The sequence below is a fragment of the Leuciscus leuciscus genome, assembly GCF_965113295.1.
Source record: "Leuciscus leuciscus genome assembly, chromosome: 25".
Lineage (NCBI taxonomy): Eukaryota > Metazoa > Chordata > Actinopteri > Cypriniformes > Leuciscidae > Leuciscus > Leuciscus leuciscus.
The window spans coordinates 13,043,121-13,064,435 of NC_138724.1; the positions used below are offsets into that span (position 1 = coordinate 13,043,121).

At 38.8% G+C, this 21,315-nt stretch overlaps 1 protein-coding gene across 10 annotated transcripts in view; it reads right to left on the bottom strand.

Annotated features, from left to right (window-relative positions):
• znf469 (zinc finger protein 469) overlaps positions 1–21,315 on the bottom strand; it is a 315,321-nt gene that overhangs the window by 266,883 nt on the left and 27,123 nt on the right. For 3 of the 10 annotated variants that reach the window (XM_082160377.1, XM_082160383.1, XM_082160381.1), the window contains exon 2: positions 10,701–10,896. The exons of the other annotated variants lie outside the window; for them this stretch is intronic. The gene's annotated coding sequence lies outside the window, so the exon portion shown is untranslated. The remainder of the gene's footprint in view (positions 1–10,700; positions 10,897–21,315) is intronic. 10 annotated transcript variants of the gene reach the window in all.

Sequence of the window (21,315 nt, forward strand, 5' to 3'; positions counted from 1 at the left end):
GCTTGGCCATTTTCAGATCTAATAACTGATCACCTGACAAACAGAATCGGACTGGTTTCAACAACAAAAATAAAATCCAAAAGCTTTATCAATGGATATATATTTTACATTTTCAGAAACACTGAAAAAATGGTAACATTTAAATTAGTCAAGTAAAAAATAAATACTCTGAACCAACTACGGGCTGCACGATATTGAAAAAACTGACACTGCGATATTTAGTTTTCCTGTGATATAGGCCTATTGCAATATATGTTTTTTTGTTTGTTTTTTTAATCCCCAGATGACTTTAATACTGTAGCTCTATTTAGTAAGAATTAATCATTCTAAAAAAATTAGGGTGATTTTGTAGGGCAGTGATTCTGCATAGAAAATAATAAAACAAATTACAAGCATAGAAAAACACAATAGAACAAAGATACTAATGAAATAAACAGTGCTTTATGTTTTACAGTATTCAGGTACAGAAATTGAATAATCAAATGAAATATAAAACTGCATAAATTAAATATAATTAATGTTCATTACAGCTACAAAAGTGATTTTCTCTTTGTATTTGTTTGATTAACATTGACACAGACAGGTTTATTAGGCTGCTGTCACTTTAAGACCAAATGCACGGATCCAATGTACAGATACGTATGTTTTTTTAATCTGAGCATCTTGTGTGTTTCGAATCGTGGCGCTTGGTCAGTACGGATCAACTACAGAACGATCCTTGACATCACACATCCTGCGAAGTGACTATCACAGATGCGCACATCGCGATATCAATGCTAAAACGATTCATCGTGCTGCCCTAGAACCAACCTATACATTTATTTACATCAACAAAACCTTTTATGGGTTAAATCAGGTAGACATAGCTCTTTAAGGAAACAATTGCAGGTTACCATTTTTTACAGTGTATTTTTTGTGATTTTTTTGTTGTGTTCATGAGTAGGGCTGGGCGATAAAACGGTATCGGTATTTATCGACGGTACACCATTGTCGGTAACGATATGAAAAATGTTCGATATGGCGCTCAATATTTTCATTCAAATGCACGCGCGACCACCACAACGTTGCCCAACATCAAATGGCAAGCGCAATGAAAGCGGAACGAAACTGCGTTATTTTGTGCTTCACGGACCGTTTATCAGTTTGGACCATCAATGTCAGTGAGTGCAGCGCGAGCCGATCTTGATCAAGCGACACTGTTACAACACAGTAGTGTTGTCACGATACTAGAATTTCTAACTTCGATACGATACCTTAAAAAATATCGATATTCGATACCATTTTCGATACCACGGAGAAAAAAACTGCCACAATATTAAGGGGGTATTTTTTTTATTTAAAGCTGAATATAACAAGTCTAGAACATGACAATGAGGTATATTTTACAAAAATGTCCTGAGTTCTATCTGTTCATATTTTTTCTATATGAGCTATATGAGCCATTGTATTTTTATTACCTACTGTTATCAAAGATTAAAATATACTGTAACAAATGCATTGTTTATCGGTCATAAATTCTGGTTAATACATTAACGTTATTTGATGAATAGATTTAAACACAAACGTGTGTGCATCACACGCAAAAACAATGCTCACTCGATCGACATGAAGTCAAGTCAAGTCACCTTTATTTATATAGTGCTTTTAACAATAAAGATTGAGTCAAAGCACTTAACAGTATCAAATTGGAGGATAGAGTGTCAGTAATGTATAATAATAAGATTAAACATTCAATTTTCAGTTAAAGGCATTTCATTATTGAATTCAGAGATGTCATTGTCTAGCTCAGTTTAGTTTAATTATATGTGTGTAATCAAATTGATGATAATCGCTAATGAAGGCAAATTGCAGAATTAAATAATATTTTTTTCAATAAAGTTAAATAGGCACAAGTTCATTTACATTTGACCACAGTTAAAATATTTACTTCTAAGATTCCTCAATCAGATTATTTTAACTTTAAGAATTACAGTGGAAAAACGAGACAACACACTAATAACAACAATACTAGGCCATCTTGGTTAATGTTTCAGAAAAGTTAAAATGAGAAGTTACATGGGAAGTTACAGTTAGTTATAGGGGAATTCAGAAAGAGGTGACCCATTGATGGTGAGTAGCAGGTACATGTTGCTAAATGGTCCCCCTGGAGCTTGTTCGTCAAGTCTGTTTTCAGAATTTAAAAAAATGAGTGATGTGAGGGATATTGATAGCCAAACAATCCTTTGGGTGCCTGCAGCCCGCTTGCAGTGTGAAGCGCGTGTCCGCGCTATTCTCCGACATGTCCGCTCGCGGTGTTCTTTATCAACCAAAGCCGGTCGCGAGGGCGCTGCACTCGCCATCTTTCCATTCACTTCACTTTTGCTATTTAACCAGAGCGAATGAGACGAGTGCGGTCACGTGTGGTGTTTGTCAACGCGCCTTTGGAGAGAAGTTAAAGTGACAGCTCGGCTAGTATGGGAGTATCGATACTTCGGGACATTAGTATTGGTACCGTTCAGATATTTCAGTATCGATATTTATCGAAATATCGATATTTTTGACAACACTACAACACAGCTCTAAGAGATCCGGTAAAGAAAGCATTTGAATTCGCCTCTGAAGTAATAACATCGCTGCAAGATCTAGTGAGAAGCATTCACACTTCTCCGTTATTAACGGATCAAACAGCGCTGACGTGGAAACCAGGAGAAACATTGTGCCATGAATGAACTAGTTATAGGCTTTAAGTCCACAGATCAGCAACATTCATTGTATAGGCTATGGCTTTACTGTAGTAACACTCACTGTAACCATGGAAGTTTGACAGGAATAGTAAAATGCTTTCAAGTACGTCACACATCTTTTTCCAGCACTTCAAAACTCAAATATTATCATATTTAAATGTTATTTGTAATGTGATGACCAAAACATCATTTGTTCATCCTTCAAATACATTACCCCCATTTATAAAACTAAAAGTTTAAAGATGTAGGGAAAACTTTTTTTAAACTTATTTAAAATAATTTCTCTTTTAATAATTATATATATTTAAAATCAAGGAAATTTCTTTGGCATTTCTTTCTTTTTGTTGTATCGAAAAATTTACCTAGCCGTGACACCACTGTGTCGTATCGATCCGTGAATTTTGTGAACCGTTACACCCCTACTTATTACAGATGTTGACCTACCTCAAAGTTTCAAGACCTACCTTGATTCTTCTACGTTTACACTTTTACATTGCACACATTTTGTAACATTTTATTTAAGTTCAAGAGTTTCTTTAACACTTACTTTTTTTATCTTAATATAAGACATAAAGAAGATATTTTGGTTTACATTTAATTTTTGACTGCTAAAACTAATATCATTTGTTGATTGCCTTAATAATGTGGATAAAAAAACAAAACAAAAAACAGTGTATTTAAATAAATAAATGTTTTGTAACTAAAAGGTTATAAAAAAAAGTCAATAATTATCGATACCGAACGATGTGAAACATTATATCGTGATATTTTTTTTTGCTATATCGCACAGCCCTATTCATGAGTGTTAATTTATATTCAAATTTTATCTTTTTTATACTCTTATGTTATCATATTTCATTGTATCTTGTTTGCCATAATTAATTTAAGTATATGCATTAACAGATATTAGTCAAAAGAAAACTTTTATCAGTTGACCACTAATATGTTGTTTCCCTTCATTTTGCCAAGTATGCCATGTTTCGGGATCAAAGCCCTTGTTGATTTGTGAATAATGATCCTATCAACCAATACAATTTTAAATGATATGAAACCATTAGTACGGTTAAGGGCTTATACAACAACAACAACAACCATTAATTTCCCTTCATTTCACTTTAGCATATGAAAAAATTAAAATGTAATTTTTAAAAAGAGAAACCAAGAGAAAGTAACTGGCAAAATTATTTATTGATGAATAGTTTGTCAATAATAATTAATAAGACATAGACATAGATAAAGAAATATTGATAACGATTACTTGATTAACAATTAAATGTTAAAACCAATGACAAATGGCATGACAATAAGAATAATGAACACTGCAAGATGTTAATAAAATACTGTTTTAGTAGGGAACATTTTTTAAAATATAGAAGTTATTCTAATATTTATATTTTACTTCATAATTTAGAAGTAAAATATGAAAACAATAATTAAAATAATCCAATATACAAAGGATTTTTCTCTTCTTTTATTCAGATTTATTGATCAAAAGTTTTACAAAAGTTTTCAATTTCAAATAAATGCTGTTCTTTTGAACTTTCTATCAAAGAATCAAAGAAAAATAAATTGCCAACGTTTCCACAACGTAAATGTTCTCAACACTGATAATAAGAAATGTTTGTTGACCAACTTGATGCATTTAAACAAATTTAAAAGACAGTGAACACTGTCCAGGAACACGTCTTGTACTACTTGGCAAAGTCACTGTAAGCGATATCCATAATAAGCTCTAGATAGGCACAAAACGATGTATACATTTAGAGCATTAACACTGTAGCAAACGTTGTTATAATGACAGTTTAGAGCCAGATTAGTGTGTTTAGGTTACACGAGCGAGGAGGAAGTTTTTGACATGTAGGCTTGACTAGTTGTTTCCTAAACAGAGGGGGCTGTTTCTCTGACATGGGCCGACTTGACTGATACAGTCTGTCCTGCCGATTCCCTCAGCCGTAACCGTAGCGTTATCAGAGATAGGAAGTGGAAGTGTTATTGTTATGAACCGGCATCTGGGTGGTCGTCCAACACGTGAATACATTGAGCTCGTTCAAACAAAAGAGACTTGTAGAGATACAGTAACACTGCAGACGAACACTAACAAAGCTACAGAGGGTTTATATCGTGTTGTTGAACATAAAGACGACATTCAAAGCTTCGCATGGCCATTTTTACGCAAAAGAGGCCAAAACAAACAATGCATGCCTGCGAAATATTCCCACAAGTGCAAACACAAATAAGCCTATAGATCTTCACGATTTGCTGTAGTATACACACTTTAGACGCACCCAACAGAACGAGAACATGTACGTTGAGACATATGTACATGCTTCAGGCCTGATCAGACCTGTCCAAACTGCAGGAATGCTTCACTCCACCCAAGATAAGCAGGTAGCGGCTAAAAATGACCTGAAAACAGAGCGCTAGCCAGAAAGGATGAGCCCAGTCTGTAGGGTTGTTTTTTGGAGTCTGGAGTCCAGAACGTCTCTGCCCAGACCCACTTGTTGATTCTTCTCTGCATTTCTGAAATTATTCGGCTAGCCATTTGTTTTAGTCACACAAGATCTGTTTTAGGTTGTTCATCCAAAATAATTTAAAGGGTAAGTTCACCCAAAAAAATAATAGAGACTTTGAGTAATGTGCTGGTCACTCTTTTACATGCAACTATAATGAATGGGGAGCTGGAGCTTTCAAGCTTTAAACAAAACAATAAAGCACTATAAAAATGATTCATAAGACTCGTGTGCTTTATTTGAAGTCTTCTAAATTGTCATATGACAATTATTATGTGACAAACCATCCAAAATGTTACCAATTATTCACTGAAACCTCGATTTCTGCATTAGCTCTCCTTGGCAAGTTCATATGAAAAGTAAAAATGTCAGATTTTCAGTGAATCAGTTGCTCACGTTCATAAAACCTGAATGATTCAATTATTTGGTCAAAATGATTCTAATGTCAGATTTGTGAAAAAAGCATTCTTTAGAAATTAATCTTTTCAATTAATCAATTGACCCTTCGCAGGAGTTTGATTGACAGGCGATCTGACCAATCATAATCATCATGATTCATCGTACGACCATCCACCATTTTTGTCTGACAAATCAGTCAGGAGAGTTTGTAGATTAACGTTGGAGGATTTGAACTTGAAAAACGGAGTGCACTGACGTCTTTCCGCGGTTAATACAACATTCCTTCTTATGTTCATTCATGTTTATTTGATGCTATAAATTAACAAGAAGGAAGAGATGATCGGTTCACGAGAAGCTTTAACTGAGGCGCCACAGCGATCTGTCACGACACATTAAACAGCATTAAAGAGCCACAAAACGGTATTTATTGTTTACATTTCTTTTAAAAAATGACCAAATTTGAAAGTTGAGACTTTGTTTCATATCAAAAGTAACCTGGTCTGTCAGGTGTCCTCTTTGCTCTGCGATGTAGTTTTCACTGCGTGAGAACATGGTGTGTCGTCAGAGCGGCATGGTTTGTCGGACATAGCAACAGTAACTAAAGGGGGCGGGTCTTTCCGAACGGTCAATTGCTTCTGATCATAAAAACTGTCAGATTTCAGTCATTCACATATCTATCATTCACTTTTAATGTTAAAGGGGTGGTTCGGGATTTTTGACATCGGACCTCATTTTTAAGTCAGCCTGGTTGTTATTCATCAGTGGAGACATTTTTTTTTTTAAATTATCCAGTCCTTATATTTGGATAGTTAGCCGATGCTAGGCTAGCGCGAGTCAATGGTATATGTTAGCCAGCCATTAAAAACCGTTTTACCCACTCCACAGTGCACCAAACGCAAATCAATTATAACACTAGACTATCGATGTATATGTCCGTTGAGAGAATAATGTTAGAAATCAAACTTACCTTTTCATCACATTGCATTAGTTAAAAATGTGTTCCCTGTAATCATAAGCCTTGTCTACAGCAGCAGCGGAGTGATATTGATTACCTAGGCAACCGAGTGAGCCGGTACACACATGACGCAAGTGTATTTACCTGCCGCGACTTTGATATCGCTGAGGAATGCTAGCTAACGTTAGCTGGATGTAAGGACTGTAGTGCGCTTCTGTTCTGTGTTAACTTTTTGCCGCATTACTAACTGGAGCAAAGTAAAATTCCGCAGCTGCTGAGAAACTAGTTCCTTTGGGATCATTGAGATGAAAGGTAAGTTTGATTTCTAGCATTATTCTCTCAACGGACATTTGCATCGATAGTCTAGTGTTATAATTGATTTGCGTTTGGTGCACTGTGGAGTGGGTAAAACGGTTTTTAATGGCTGGCTAACATATACCATTGACTCGCGCTAGCCTAGCATCGGCTAATATAAGGACTGGATAATTTTGAAAAAAAAATGTCTCCACTGATGAATAACAACCAGGCTGACTTAAAAATGAGGTCCGATGTCAAAAATCCCGAACCACCCCTTTAATCACTCAAAAATAACTTTTGTAACTTTAATAAGGTCTATTTGGAATTTATACAGTGAAGACTATGCAGTGTTATTTTAAATTTGATTACTTCATTCAATTTCTAATCTACCAAATCTGTATCTAGCAACTGTTAGATCTACCTGAAAAACACAGTTTATTTACTTTGCATCTTTGTTCTACTATATTTATTTGTGCTGTTGCTTGTAGTTTTAATTATTTGCTTATTTAATTACAGACTGTTTACTTTTATTTAATAGTGTTTGAAATTGCTATTTTATATTTGTATTTTATATTACATTTATGTCGTGTTTTTATTTTATTTTTTTTATGATTGTGTCTGAAAGTCTCCAATATCATATCTGTGAATGAATCGTTCTTTACAGATGGACCTTTTCAAGTAATCAATTGCTCCTGTTCATAAAACCCAAATGACTATGAATGATTAAAAATGATTCAGTCCGAATAATTCAATGATTCACTTTTTGATTAAAAAGAAAAAAAGTACATGAGAAGCTGTTTATTTACTTACTGAAAGAGCTTTGTATATTAAATATATTTGGTTTTTATCTTTAATACTGAATAAAAAAAAACACTGTCGATAAGCAGCGCAGACATTTTCCCATGGAGTCATCAGAAAATTGTATCAAATTTATTGCTCAGCTATCATTTTGGATAAGAGCTAGAAGTCTGGATTTGCTCTGGTCTCAAAACACAAATGAAAACCAAATCCATCCACATCAGACTGGATCTGATAGCAGCCTGCGTTCACCTCTCATTCTCAAGAGGCCCGTCCCAATGAAGGAAGACAAAACTACAGCCAGACACGAATAAACAGATGCAAACAAACATGACTAACCAGAAAGGCAGTCGATGACACAATAAAACGGGGAGATTGATTACTTAAGAGAAACATTTCGGTTTCTATTAAGTTTTTAAGAACAGTCAATAAATCATGATTCAGTTAATGATTCAGAGAATGCCCTTATGACCATATTAGCCCGGATCTGTCAACACTGCATTGGCTCCCTATTAGACATCGTATAAATTTGAAAATATTGCTGATTACTTACAAAGCACTAAATGGTTTAGCTCCGCAGTACTTGAGCGAGCTCTTAACACATTATAGTCCTTCACGTCTATTACGATCCCAAAATTCCGGCCAGTTGATAATACCTAGAATATCAAAATCGACTGCTGGCGGTAGATCCTTTTCCTATTTAGCACAAAAAAACTTTGGAACAGTCTTCCTAACATTGCCCAGGAAGCAGACACACTCTGTCAGTTCAAAGCTAGACTAAAAACACATCTCTTTGACCCTAGCATACACATAACACATTATAGACTTCTATTATTCAATGTTAGGCTGCATAGATTAGGCCAGCCGGAACCGGGAACACTTGTACTTGTTACATCATAGTCTCTCTGTTTATCCCGAGGTTTACCGTAGTCCGCCGGATCCAGGTTGACGAACGTTCTAAGGTGTGCATTATTTTCAGGGAAACGCACGGCTAAAGTAGTTCCAGGCAGGTCTCGACCGCATTACAGTTCCATATCACTTCGCGTAGTCAACTGTAATAACGGAACATAGGATACAATTCATAACAAGAAAAAGTATTTCGCCCCGTGTGCTTGATCTGCAATTTTCAATGTCTAGCTTCACAATCAATAGAAACGTGCAGTTTAATTGTAATAAATAAAGTATATAGTCCTATCTATAATCAATAGAAAATTAAACTGAATATAGGCTAAATAAATGGATAGTCCTGCAGCACGGATTTTTATTGCAGATAATATAACAAATAAATAATTATTGATAGGCCTACTTGTTAAAAGGGCTTTGTGTTTCATTTATTTGGCTATAGTCTACTGTCATCTGTCAATAATGAAAAAAAGAATGAACGAATTAATTAAAACGAATTGAATTAATAAATAAATAATAATATTGACGCACATGCTTTTCTGTCTCATTATTGCAACATCTCTCTCTAATAACTGCATAATGAATCGTAATTTGATACTTATGACTGATCATGTCCAAACGCGTGTTCAGCGCGTTCAGTCTGTGTTCAAAGTCGGTGTTTAAAATCTGCTGCAGTCGATCATGTCGATGAAAACAGTCAGAGAATGTGTCAGCTAGTCGTGTGTCTCCAGCATTAGTTTGCTATCAGCGGCTCAAACCTCCGTTACTAACTCTACCTAACCCTAACCCTAACTCAGCATTAGTCTGCTATCAGCGGCTCAAACCTCCGTTACTAACTCTACCTAACCCTAACCCTAACTCAGCATTAGTCTGCTATCAGCGGCTCAAACCTCCGTTACTAACTCTACCTAACCCTAACCCTAACTCAGCATTAGTCTGCTATCAGCGGCACAAACCTCCGTTACTAACTCTACCTAACCCTAACCCTAACTCAGCATTAGTCTGCTATCAGCGGCACAAACCTCCGTTGCTAACTCTACCTAACCCTAACTCTAAAATGACGTTTTGGAATTAGCAACGGAGGCATGGGATTAGATGCGTAAGAAATTAGTCCTACATACAAGAGCATTTTAATGACAAAAACTTTACTAACGTCTTGAAATACATAATCTGAAAAATGTTTCGAGGTGTGGTAACTGTAGTATAAGCAGAATAATTGACTTCAGGCCGTTGAATTATTAGAAAAATAATGCACACCCGAGGTGTAACGGCCACTCCGCTTCGCGTCGTGACCGCATTACCACCTCGGGTGTGCATTATTTTTCTAATAATTCAACGGCCTGTCGTCAATTATTCCTTACATATATATATAAAACTAATTTAATAACATGGTATGTAAATGATACTAAACACTCAAACTAAAAAATGGTTTGTAAAAAGATTATTAGAGAAACTGCTATTTCAGTCTTTCTACTTCAAAATATCACATTTAATTCAATGTGTTACTTGCCGATTCGTTGCAATTTTGCATTTACTATCAACGTTTAAGTGACAGACAGTAACTCTTTTTCAGTGCTGGTTCAAGCGAGCCTTAGGCAGTTGAATGAAACCTTAGAATAAATAAGAAATGGCTATTTATTTATGGTATTTTATGGGACCACACTAATGGACGGCCTTATCTGGAAATGTTACCTGCTCCACTATAGACAGCAGATCCTACGGTATATCAACACAGATTACAGATGACACTCAGCGTGCCTGTGGGTGATAGAAGACAGAAGAACAGTACATGAGCGAAGTTGAGTCCTTGACAGTGCATTAACGCACCTGCTGCTCCATGCCAAAAACAGCATTTGTAATCCTATTTTCGAATGTTACGGTACTTTTCCCACGAGTGACTCACAACACTTTCCCCTTGTCACTAGCCCACATAGTGAAGACAGGTACACAAAGAGCAGAAAATACCACATTTTATCTCCAATGCATTATGTCTATACAATGAATCACTGATTCAACATGGCTGTCCGCCAGCTTCCTCAGCTCTGCCTTGGCTTGTGTCGAACCAACAAGGACGTGAATGTGTGACTGTTGAATTCTGGTACCGTTTATATGTACCTTTCACTGCAGCGCTGGCAGCTTTTTCTCCATTCGGCAGACAGTTGCATCTAAATTCACCTCAGCTTTGTGTTTTCGGACTGCTTAATTGACTCCAGAAGTCCTGAGAAAGCGAGTTTAATCTCCAAGCGGAGCAGGTGGACTGCACTGCTGTACTGGGCCAAGAAACCAGGAAGTCCAGGAAATGCCTGATGAACTATCATGAACACAACAAGCCAGAGGAAAGGAAAAGTCACAAATGAGAACAATTGGGTCTCCCAGAGAGCCATGTGATTATAAGGAGAAGAAATGGAGACTTGGAATCAAAATATACTGTGTTTCTTTCCTTGATAGACATTCCTGTGGCCTGATTTATGAATGTTACGTATAAGATTTCCCAGAAGCACACAGTGGGATTTACAGAAAATAAACTTTCCGTAGACAGCAATGAAAATGGTGAGGAATTTTGGTTCCGATTCCTTGTAATTGTTCCATTTACAATTTTAGTACTTTTGAGGTGTAAATATTTGGGGGGGAAAACTATTGAATTTTGTTGCCAATTGATGACAATTTCAGATTTCAACAAATCTAGGTTTAAAACAAATCTTGTGAAAGATGTTTACAAAGACTTAATGACTTTTCCCATTCTATTATAAGCGTCATAAATGTAATCCAATAACTGATTCTAACTATATATTAAATAAAACTACTATGATTCACAAAAAAGAACCAGCTCATAGGAGTCATTTGTTCAGGATTTGTACTATACTGGTCATGCTGTGTGTTTTTAAATCACTAAAAAGAAAGGGCTCATACGGTAAGAGTCATTTTTTTCAAGAATCATGCTAGGGATGTGCACGAGTCCTTGAGTACTCGGACGTGACAGTGATGATTTTTTCTTGATTGATTATTGCGCCATTTTGGGCGTTACCTGAAGTCTGATTGATTAGCGTTACAGGTCCCATTGCATGGATTATTTTATTATTTTAGAATGTTTCCTGGGGTGCCCTTATAATGTTAGTATGTTTTTTAGATCAAAAGTTGTTATAATTTAGAAATAAAAGGCATATTTCCTAGCCTGATTTTAGCCTCTGATTTGAACGCTCTGTTTGAAGGGGCGTGTCTGCTGTGAGGCTTCAGTGTAAACACCCACTGCTGTGATTGGCTGACATGCTTGCATATGAAATATGTAGCATTACATGTGGAACTCTCTCGAAAACTTTTACTATTACAGCTATTATACGTTTTTACTATTACAGCTATCGGGATTAAAGAACCGTGAAAAGTTTTTTAAGTATTTAGATCTATTCCCATCACATAAAAGGTTGCGGTGATGAGCATTGAGCAGATGACAGTCTGTTGATCGCGTGAATGAAGATCTTCTGCACTCTCATTAAAGCTTTCACCAATGCAAACATGAGGTAAGTACAGTAAGAGCTTCGTTGTGCAGTGTAACAGCGTCATTGATTTCATAACGAGTTTTGGCAAGTGTCCAGATAAACTCACGCTGTGTGATTGACAGCTTGGGCGATTGGAAAGGGATTGTTCTTTGATCGCTTTCTGTATATATATATTAATCACAGTTTAAGTAAGATTATTTTCATCCTACCAAGAGAAACGACGTGAAGTTGATCGTTTAGTCACTGGCTTGATTTACAGATGCATAAACAGTACTGAACAACTTTGAGAGAAAGATTATCTGCCTGAACTTGAAAAATTACACATCAGAAATTCACATAACCCACTGGTTCTTCAGAGGCTCGGATGAAGGAACTAAAAAATTACATTTGTACATCCAAACACTGAGAAACTGCCATGCTTCGCTCGTTTGCAAGCCATGATGTCTCTTGAGGAAAAAACAATATCGCGTCGCGTATATTCTCATGGGCGGGCCAAATTCTTTTTTCGGGCAAAGAAGAGAAAGGGGAGGTGACCTTTCCCCTTATGACGACATAAAGAGAAGATTTCTAGATTCGCCCGTCTGAGCTTTCATTTTCTCAAAAATACCCAGGGCTTGGTTTACACCCATCAAAACGTCTAGCCACTGGGGGACCATAGGCAGGCTAGGGAAACTCATATTAAGGTTAAAAAACCTCATAAAGTGAAATTTTCATGCAATGGGACCTTTAAGACCACACCAGCGAAATAAAGTGAAACTATGATTTAAAAGCACACAGTGATGGCTGGAAACACTTTGATATGAAAATACAGTTAGTGCTAGATGTGCGGCACCAATCTGCCATACACATAACATTATAATGAGATTACTATGTAATAGAATGTTGTAAATTCTTTATGCCTTAGTTGTCCGTCTCAGCGTTGTTATTACAGGAAGAGTGCATCCAAAACGGGAGTTACTCATTCAGACAAGCACGGTCAATTTCACAAGTGCATTTGTGTCCTTGAGCAGATGTAAGTTGTAATATTACTTTTATGTTGAACATATCTGATTAATCTCTTATGGGATGCATTTGGTTGAGTTTATTAACCAGCAAACAAAGCCCTTCAGTTTACCAATGTTCATTCATTCCTCAGTTTCAGCACAAATGCAATATCTGACATTATTGACTATAATTGGGCATCTCTTGGCGTTACCAATGAAGTATGAATTAGGGATGGGCATTTTCATTTTCAGCACTGATAGATCTCAAAATTGAGTACTCGAGTACTCTGTTTGATTTTCATTCACTTAAAAAGTAGTGGCTGATACAGTATATCGTTTTTACTGTTTGGCAGATGCGGGACTTTTATTTTGATGGTGCTGAGAAAGGCAGAGACTGAGCAAAGAGTTACCCATTAAGTCATATTCATGTCATTTTCACTGTGTGCTATATGTAAAATTAGTGTAACCTTTTCTTTATTAGAAAAAATAAGAATCCCAGTGCGTGCAAACTTACCAGATTACTGAGTGCCCTGTTGGTTACCGTGTTTACTTCCTTTTTATTCATATTTTTTCAAACAGTTTCTTTATTTGTGAAAAATACTGTAATTATGAGAACGAACGAACCGAAGCTAGATAGATCGAAACGAACGACCGAACGAATGAATGACCGAACGAACGATAAGATAGAAACGAACGAACGAACGAACGAAAGATAGATAGATAGATGCCATCCTGCTCTCTATAGCCCCTTTCACACAGAGATTCTGGAAAATACACGGATAATCGTTTGATTACAAACTTCGAACACAAACGCTGTGTGAAAGGGGCTTAAGACATCGGCATCGCCCATCAAGAAAACAATATTGGTCAACCACTATTAAAAAAACCCAGATCATAATAAGTGTCATTTGATCAGGATTCAGACTACACTGGTCATGCTGCATGTTTCTGCTTCCCTCTAAAAGAACCAGCTCATAAGAGCCATTTGTTCACTTAGCATTTGATGGATAGCAGTTCTACATGGACAGAGGAATGCACGTTTGAAAAACACTAATGCAACCGAAAGTCATGAAAATCATACAGTTTGGAAGACGGAAACATTTCTGAATCTCAGTTTGCATCAGTAAATACGTTCACACCACCTGCACACACTTTTGACTATGCAAATGAACTCTTCTGGGAGTGTGAGCAAACAGGCGCCACAAGTGGCCTAGCAATGAACTGAGGAGAATGATTCAAAGCTCTGCTTTAATTTAATTCACCCTTAGAGTTAAGCATTCAAATCAGACATAATCATCATCCAAAGTTTATAAATGTGAATTTAAGCAATAGCTCACTTGTCTGTGGAAACATCTTTTTACAGCTGTCTGTACGAGACAGATGACAGTGTACAGCCACATGTGCTGTAGCACTGCACAACATTACACAGAAATGGGCCGTCTGTCCCACTTAACCCTGACCCCCATCGAAATGATAACCCCGTCTCTGGCCTTCCCAAGTCTGTGTTTAGACAAAATAAGTTGCATACGATCTGAACAAGGCTATGAAGAAGCAAGAGCAACAATACTGAGAAGTTTTCTTTATAAAACTGTCCTCTGAAAAGTCGTGGGACTGTGTAAAAAGCGGGGCCACGGGGAAACAATTAAAGAATAGCTACAAGTAAGCAGTCTGAGGGGCTTCCAATAATGAATAAAGAGCACTAAGCCCAAAAATAGATACATCTGTCCCATTATAGGACCCAGAACTGAGCAGATCTGTGGGTTGATCTAGGTCAGAGTAAGGAAGCGTGTTTTTATTTATTCACTCATTTATAGACACCATACACCCAGAGGGATGTGATATCGGATGCCAAAGTTTTACTGCACTCGATAAACAGCAACACATTTGCAGCATCCAGCCGGGAATAGGGCACAACACCTGGAGAGGATCAGGGCACTAATGCGGGCACTCGACCCACAGGGGAAAAAAACTGGCAAAAACTTTGCAATTCAACTTTGTGCCACTACAAGTATTCTGAGCTAGGCGGTATGACCAAACTTCTGTTTCACGGTATGACAAATTTTATTTCACGGTAACGATACATTTCACGATATAGTTATTTATATATGTATGTATAGTTATTTATATCTATTACATATATATATATTTATATATGTAGTTATTCTTGAAAAATCGACAAAAAGGGCTTTGTATAATAAATAAACCCAAATACTTTCCCGCATTATAAGTGGGAGACCTGCGGGAATAGTGTTGCATGATATACCGGTACTAGAAAGGTATCGCTATACCCAGCTATTAAAATCGGTACGATTTGAAATTTTATTAGTACCGGTACTTTAAGAGTGACAGCACTCTAAATAGTAAGAGCAGAAAGGCTATTTCTTTATTTTGCGTCGATGTGTGACAGCCGGAGTCTGGATATGTGTGCAGAGCTCTGCTTCCACTGTTTACATTCACTAAACAACAAAAGCAGAACAGTAAAATATATATGCACAGCGAAACATGCATGCATGAGAAAATAAAGCGTGGGACGTGCTTGTGCTGCCGGGCTGACCTGAAGCGCGTGCACACGCCTTTCACACAGCATGCGATCGCGACTTCAGTTCTCTTTCATGGATTATTAGGATTGAATAATCAAAATTCTAGATAAAAATGTACGTCCTGGTGAGTATTCACGTAAACACAGTCGGGTATGTCTTTAGTGAACATAAACCGTTTGTAAAAATAAATCGTATGTGTTCCATTGGGTAGCCTACGTTTAGGTCTAGCAGCCTAATATTCTAATATTCAGCCGGACCAGCTGCCTAATATTCAGTCAGAATTGTTAAAGGTTAGCAAATGTTAACATGATTGATAATAATGTCAATGGCATGTAATTATTATTATTTTATTTTATAAAGGGGAAGGAATGGTCAAAAAGAATAATTTTTTTAAATGAATTTATAAAACAATGAATTGTAAGTTCTGTCATATTTTTCAATTACTTTTACTGTTTTATTTTTTTTTCCCATGGTATCGATTCAGTATCGGTATCGAGGTATTTTAGTCTGGTATCGTATCGAAGTCATTATTTTGGTATCGTGACAACACTATGATTAAAATTATGCGCAATACCCGCAATCCCGCGCCGAATTTCGAGCCCTGATCACAACTTCACCATTCAGCTAGGCTCGTCATCCATAACTCCATCAAGGTCAGCCAGGAACCTTGGAGTTGTAACTGATGATCAACTGAACTTCACAGACCACATTGCTAGAACTGCCCGGTCCTGCAGATTTGCCTTATATACAACATTAGGAGGATCAGGCCCTTCCTATCAGAGCATGCTACACAACTCCTTGTCCAAGCGCTTGTTCTATCCAGACTGGACTATTGCAATGCTCTCCTAGCTTATCTTCCAGCTTGCTCTGTCAAACCTCTGCAACTGATCCAGAATGCTGCAGTCAGAGTGGTCTTTAAAGGGGCTATATGTAGTTTTCAGCGGCCTCTAGCGGTGATGTTTCAGATTGCAACCAATTAGTTTACAAGCGAGTGCTCGTGCGCGTGCTCGAACTCATGAGCGAGCACTCTGGGTACCGGCCAGACTGAGACGCAACACACCGGAGAAAGCATCACACAACATGCTGGAAACTCAGGTAAACTCCCACTGCAACGTGACAATAATAGGCTACTTTTATCAGCTTGACGCTGAACTAATGCTCCATGCTTGTACCATGATAACGTTACATTGACTGCATTTAGCCTATGTAATGTGGTGTAACATAGGTAAATTTACGGTAAGATAACGAAAACGGTTAGTGAACTACACTGAACAATTTCAGTATAACAGTAAGACCGTAGTAAGTAACATTACTGTACTGAATGTGTCTGGAATTGTGTAGTATAAACAATATAATAGTAGTGGGATGACAAACGTTAGACAGGAGATTTAGTACATAAAATAAAAGTAACATTCTGAAGCACTTACTTTGTGTTATCCTGGAACAGTCTTTTGTATTCATTTCATGTTTCATATATGTTGTAATTTACCTTGCTATTTCATTACAGTTTACCATTATTTATTTTAGTTTATGATTCAAATGCCCTGCCGATGTTGATCCGTGTTTTCATCCGAAGTTGATCCGATTCACGTGTGGCCTTACGAGCTTCAGCAGATAAAACCTTTTTTTTTTTTATCAATATGTGGAGTTTGTGTTTGAGTCTGTGTTGTGCTGGGAGCAGGTCGTTTCTTAGTGTTATCAGACATGTCATAAGTTGCTTTAGTCATAAGTCCATGTCATAAGGTGCAGTGTCGTCGCTGTTGAGTGCGAAGTCAGTAGACGAGGCGAGAGGCTCGGGAGCGCGCATGCAGGTCACGTCACTGGATTTCATGGTAAATCCGACCCGGCACCTTCACATAAAAATAAGAATACTTGCTTTCAGAGGTAATAGCAAAACCCGCAAAGTGGATCATTTTAATGTGAGATTACAACCCCTTCACACACAGGCAATAAAAAAAAGGATTCATTTTAGTAGAAAAACTACATATAGCACCTTTAATGAGCCGAAGAGAGCACACGTCACTCCTCTCCTCACAAAATTGCACTGGTTGCCAGATGCCGCTCGCATCAAATTCAAGTCACTGACATTTGCCTACAGAACAACCACTGGCTCTGCTCCCTTTTACCTAAACTCGTTACTTTTACCTAACTCATCAAGAAACTTGCGCTCTGCAAGCGAACGTCATCTTGTGGTGCCATCTCAAAGAGGCACTAAATCTCTTTCTCTGACCTTTACCTGTCGTGGACTGTTTCCCTGCTGGGTGAATGATCTGCCTAACTCAACCAGAGCTGCTGAGTCCGTAGCCATTTTCAAGAAACGGATGAAGATGCATCTTTTTCGGCAGCAGTTGATCCAGTAATACTTTATCTTCTATTCTATTTATTAAAAAAAAACATATACTGCGTTAGATTAAACTGAGAAGGGTCATAGCACTTGCATATTGTTGTCCTACTGTTAGTTTAACTGCTTCTATTGTTCTCATTTCTAAGTCGCTTTGGATAAAAGCATCTGCTAAATGAATAAATGTAAAGGTAATGTAATGCTTATTATACTGCGTTTTTAAGGGGCTTGTTATGCTCTTTTTGTGATATCTGGCAACCTGTCACCTGGAGCTTTAATCAAGAGAAGTTCAGAAGTGTCAAGTTCATCAAATTCAGAAGTGACTAGAAGGAGAGTAGCAGTCTGAAAACCGAACAGCAGCAACTGTTAGTGTTGACTAAGTAGTTTAAATTATACACACCTTGTAACTGCGTCATTATTTTACCATAGCCCAGTGAACACTGACACACCGCGCTCCCTCTCAGTGTGTGTGCACTAGGGGTGTGCCATATCATACCGTCCACGATAACACCAGTATAAATTTGTACATGATAAAAAAAAGTGTCATATCGCGATATCAATGATTGATTTACATTTACATTCCCTAGCGCGCACAACAACAACACCTGTCTGAGATGCAAAGATGCAGATAACAATACATTATTTAAGGTTATTTCTATTCGTTTCAATATTGATATATGAACTGTTGTTGTGAAGTAAGCTTCATGCTTTACCCGTTGCGAACGTGCACTCCTCTAAACTGTAGCCTACAGGTGCTGCACTGCTAGTTGACTGCCTTTTTTCCCGAAAATATCACGTTAACAACACCGCAGTAACGATATATACCGTCATACCGCCCAGCCCTATTCTGAGCTATGAAAGATCAACCCATATGAGCAACAAAACTTTCCTGTGGGAAGGTGGACGAACAAGTGATGAAGAGTGTTGAGAGGGAAAAGGAGACAACCTGAGATATAGGCAGCAGCAGACAATCAGCGCATGTTTTGAGGTCAGTTCTGGCCAGAAGGGTTTTGTCAGAGGCTTGTATCTGTGCACCAGTGTATCATCAGTCAGGGCAGACATTACTGCTAAAAGTTCTTATTACAGCCAGGCTGCAAATCCCATGTTCCTCAGCTGTTTGATTCCATCTGGAAAGAAACCAGCTGGACAGTCCACATCATTTTTCAATCGTCTAGTCTGCTGAAGAGGAAGTTCTGCTGTGCACTTTGGACTGGCTCTAGAGCATGCAACAGTGTTATCAAAGAAAAACAGTGAGAAAAGAGACGAAGATACAACAAGAAGAGGGGCAAAAGAGGACAAACTAAAGTAAGAATCCCATAGTTACAATGGAGGGGCTAGAGTCATATCTTGAGAGTATAGATCTGAATATCTTGACAGTGATAATAATAATAATAATAATAATAACAATAATAATAATAATATCAATAACCTAGCAACAATCCAGAACACCCTAGTAGCAACCATATAACAACATGATAAAAAGCACTTAGAACATCTTAGGGGTGTAACGTCTTGGTTACGTATGTAACCCTCGTTCCCTGAGGAGGGAACGGAGACGTTACGCCAGTGACTGACGAATGGGGTTACGCTTAGAAAGCCCATCACCTTCGAATATTACAAAACGAGCTAATGGCAAGGAAATGCCATGGGTCTGCGGAATTTGCATAGCGTAATTCCACCCCACCTCGTGGGTATATAAGGAAGTACGCTGGCAACATGCAGTTATGTTACCTGCTGAGGAGCCGAGACTGAACTCAGGTGGTTCCAGCGGTACAGCAGAAGTGACAGGGAGACGTAATGTCTCTGTCTCCTCAGGGAACGAGGGTTACATACGTAACCGAGACATTCCCTTTCGTTCAGTCACTCCGAGTTGCGTCAGTGACTGACGAATGGGGTTCCCAGTCTAATCACGCCACCTCTGCTGTCTTCCAGTGCCCTGCATAAGTCTGAGCTCCCTGTCATGAGACTAGCACGGACGAAGAACTCCTACTTAACACAGGAATACCAAGGTACACTGGGAAGCATATCTCAGTGGAAATATGCAACACAATGTCTGCCCGAAGGGAGGACTTACAAAATACACATATGACCCGCGAGCGGGCTGCATATGGAGAACACTGGGGTTTCCAGCCCACAGGGTAGAATCTTTCAACCCCAGTGGTGGCAAGGTGGCTTGCCAAGGGAAAGACACACGCTCAGAGAGGCTTACAGTGGAAAAACACATGTGGAGGTCGCCCAAGGGGGGAACCATGTTCTAGGCCCAAATTCTAGGCACGCTTCGACAACTGAAAATGCCTGCAGGTCCCCTACCCTCTTGATGAAGGCCAATGCGAGCAGGAGCGCTGTCTTCATAGTCAGAAAGCTCAACTGATTGCAAAGAATCAAAGGGAGCTCTCTGCAGGGCACTGCGAGGTCCCAAGAGGGTACGAGGGGAGCGCGAGGAGGATTTAATCTCCTGGTTCCCCTCAGGAACCTGATGACCAGGTCGTGCTGACCCACTGTTTTTGACTCCAGGACGTCGTGGTGAGCTGAGATAGCGGCCACGTAAACCTTGAGGGTGGAAGGAGACAGCCTTTGTTCCAACCCTTCTTGGAGGAAGGAGAGAACGGACCCGATCGAGCATTTTCTGGGGTCTTCTCGGCGAGAAGTGCACCAGGTGACGAAGAGGTTCCACTTCAACGCACAGGCACAAGGAGTAAACAAGGCCCAAGCAGAAGTGATGGTAGCCACCACCTGTGGTGGTAGTGTACTCAAACCTGCCTCGTCTCGTCCAGAAGCCACACATAAAGCCACACATAGATCCTTCCTCAGAGGAATTGGCCTGGGAAGGGCTGTCGCGAGGAGTACTAGTTCAGAGAACAAGGTCCGGGTGGCTCCGCGGCCAGCTGTGCAGCAGTGAATCCGTGCCGAGGGTCCCCTCGGTCAGGGAGTAAAACAGGCGGCAATGGGAAGAGTCGTGGGAGACAAACAGATCTACCTGTGCGTCGCCAAACTGTTCCCAAACCAGCTGAACCGTCTGGGGATGGAGTCTCCATTCCCCCGGAAGTGGCTGAGACCGTGAGAGCTCGTCGGCTGCACGGTTCAGTTCTCCCGGAATGTGAACGGCACGAAACAACCTCAAGATATGACTCCATATGAGGAGATGGTGGGCGAGTTGCGACATACGGCGGGAGCATAGACCACCTTGTCGGTTGATGTACGCTACTGTGGCCGTGTTGTCTGTTCGAACTAGTACGTGTTGGCCCTTGTGCAACGCCAGGAAGCGGTGCACAGCGAACCATACTGCCAGCAACTCGAGGCAATTGACATGCAGGAGGCGCTGGGGTCCTGTCCAGGAGGGCAGCATGTCCATTGTACATGGCACCCCAACCC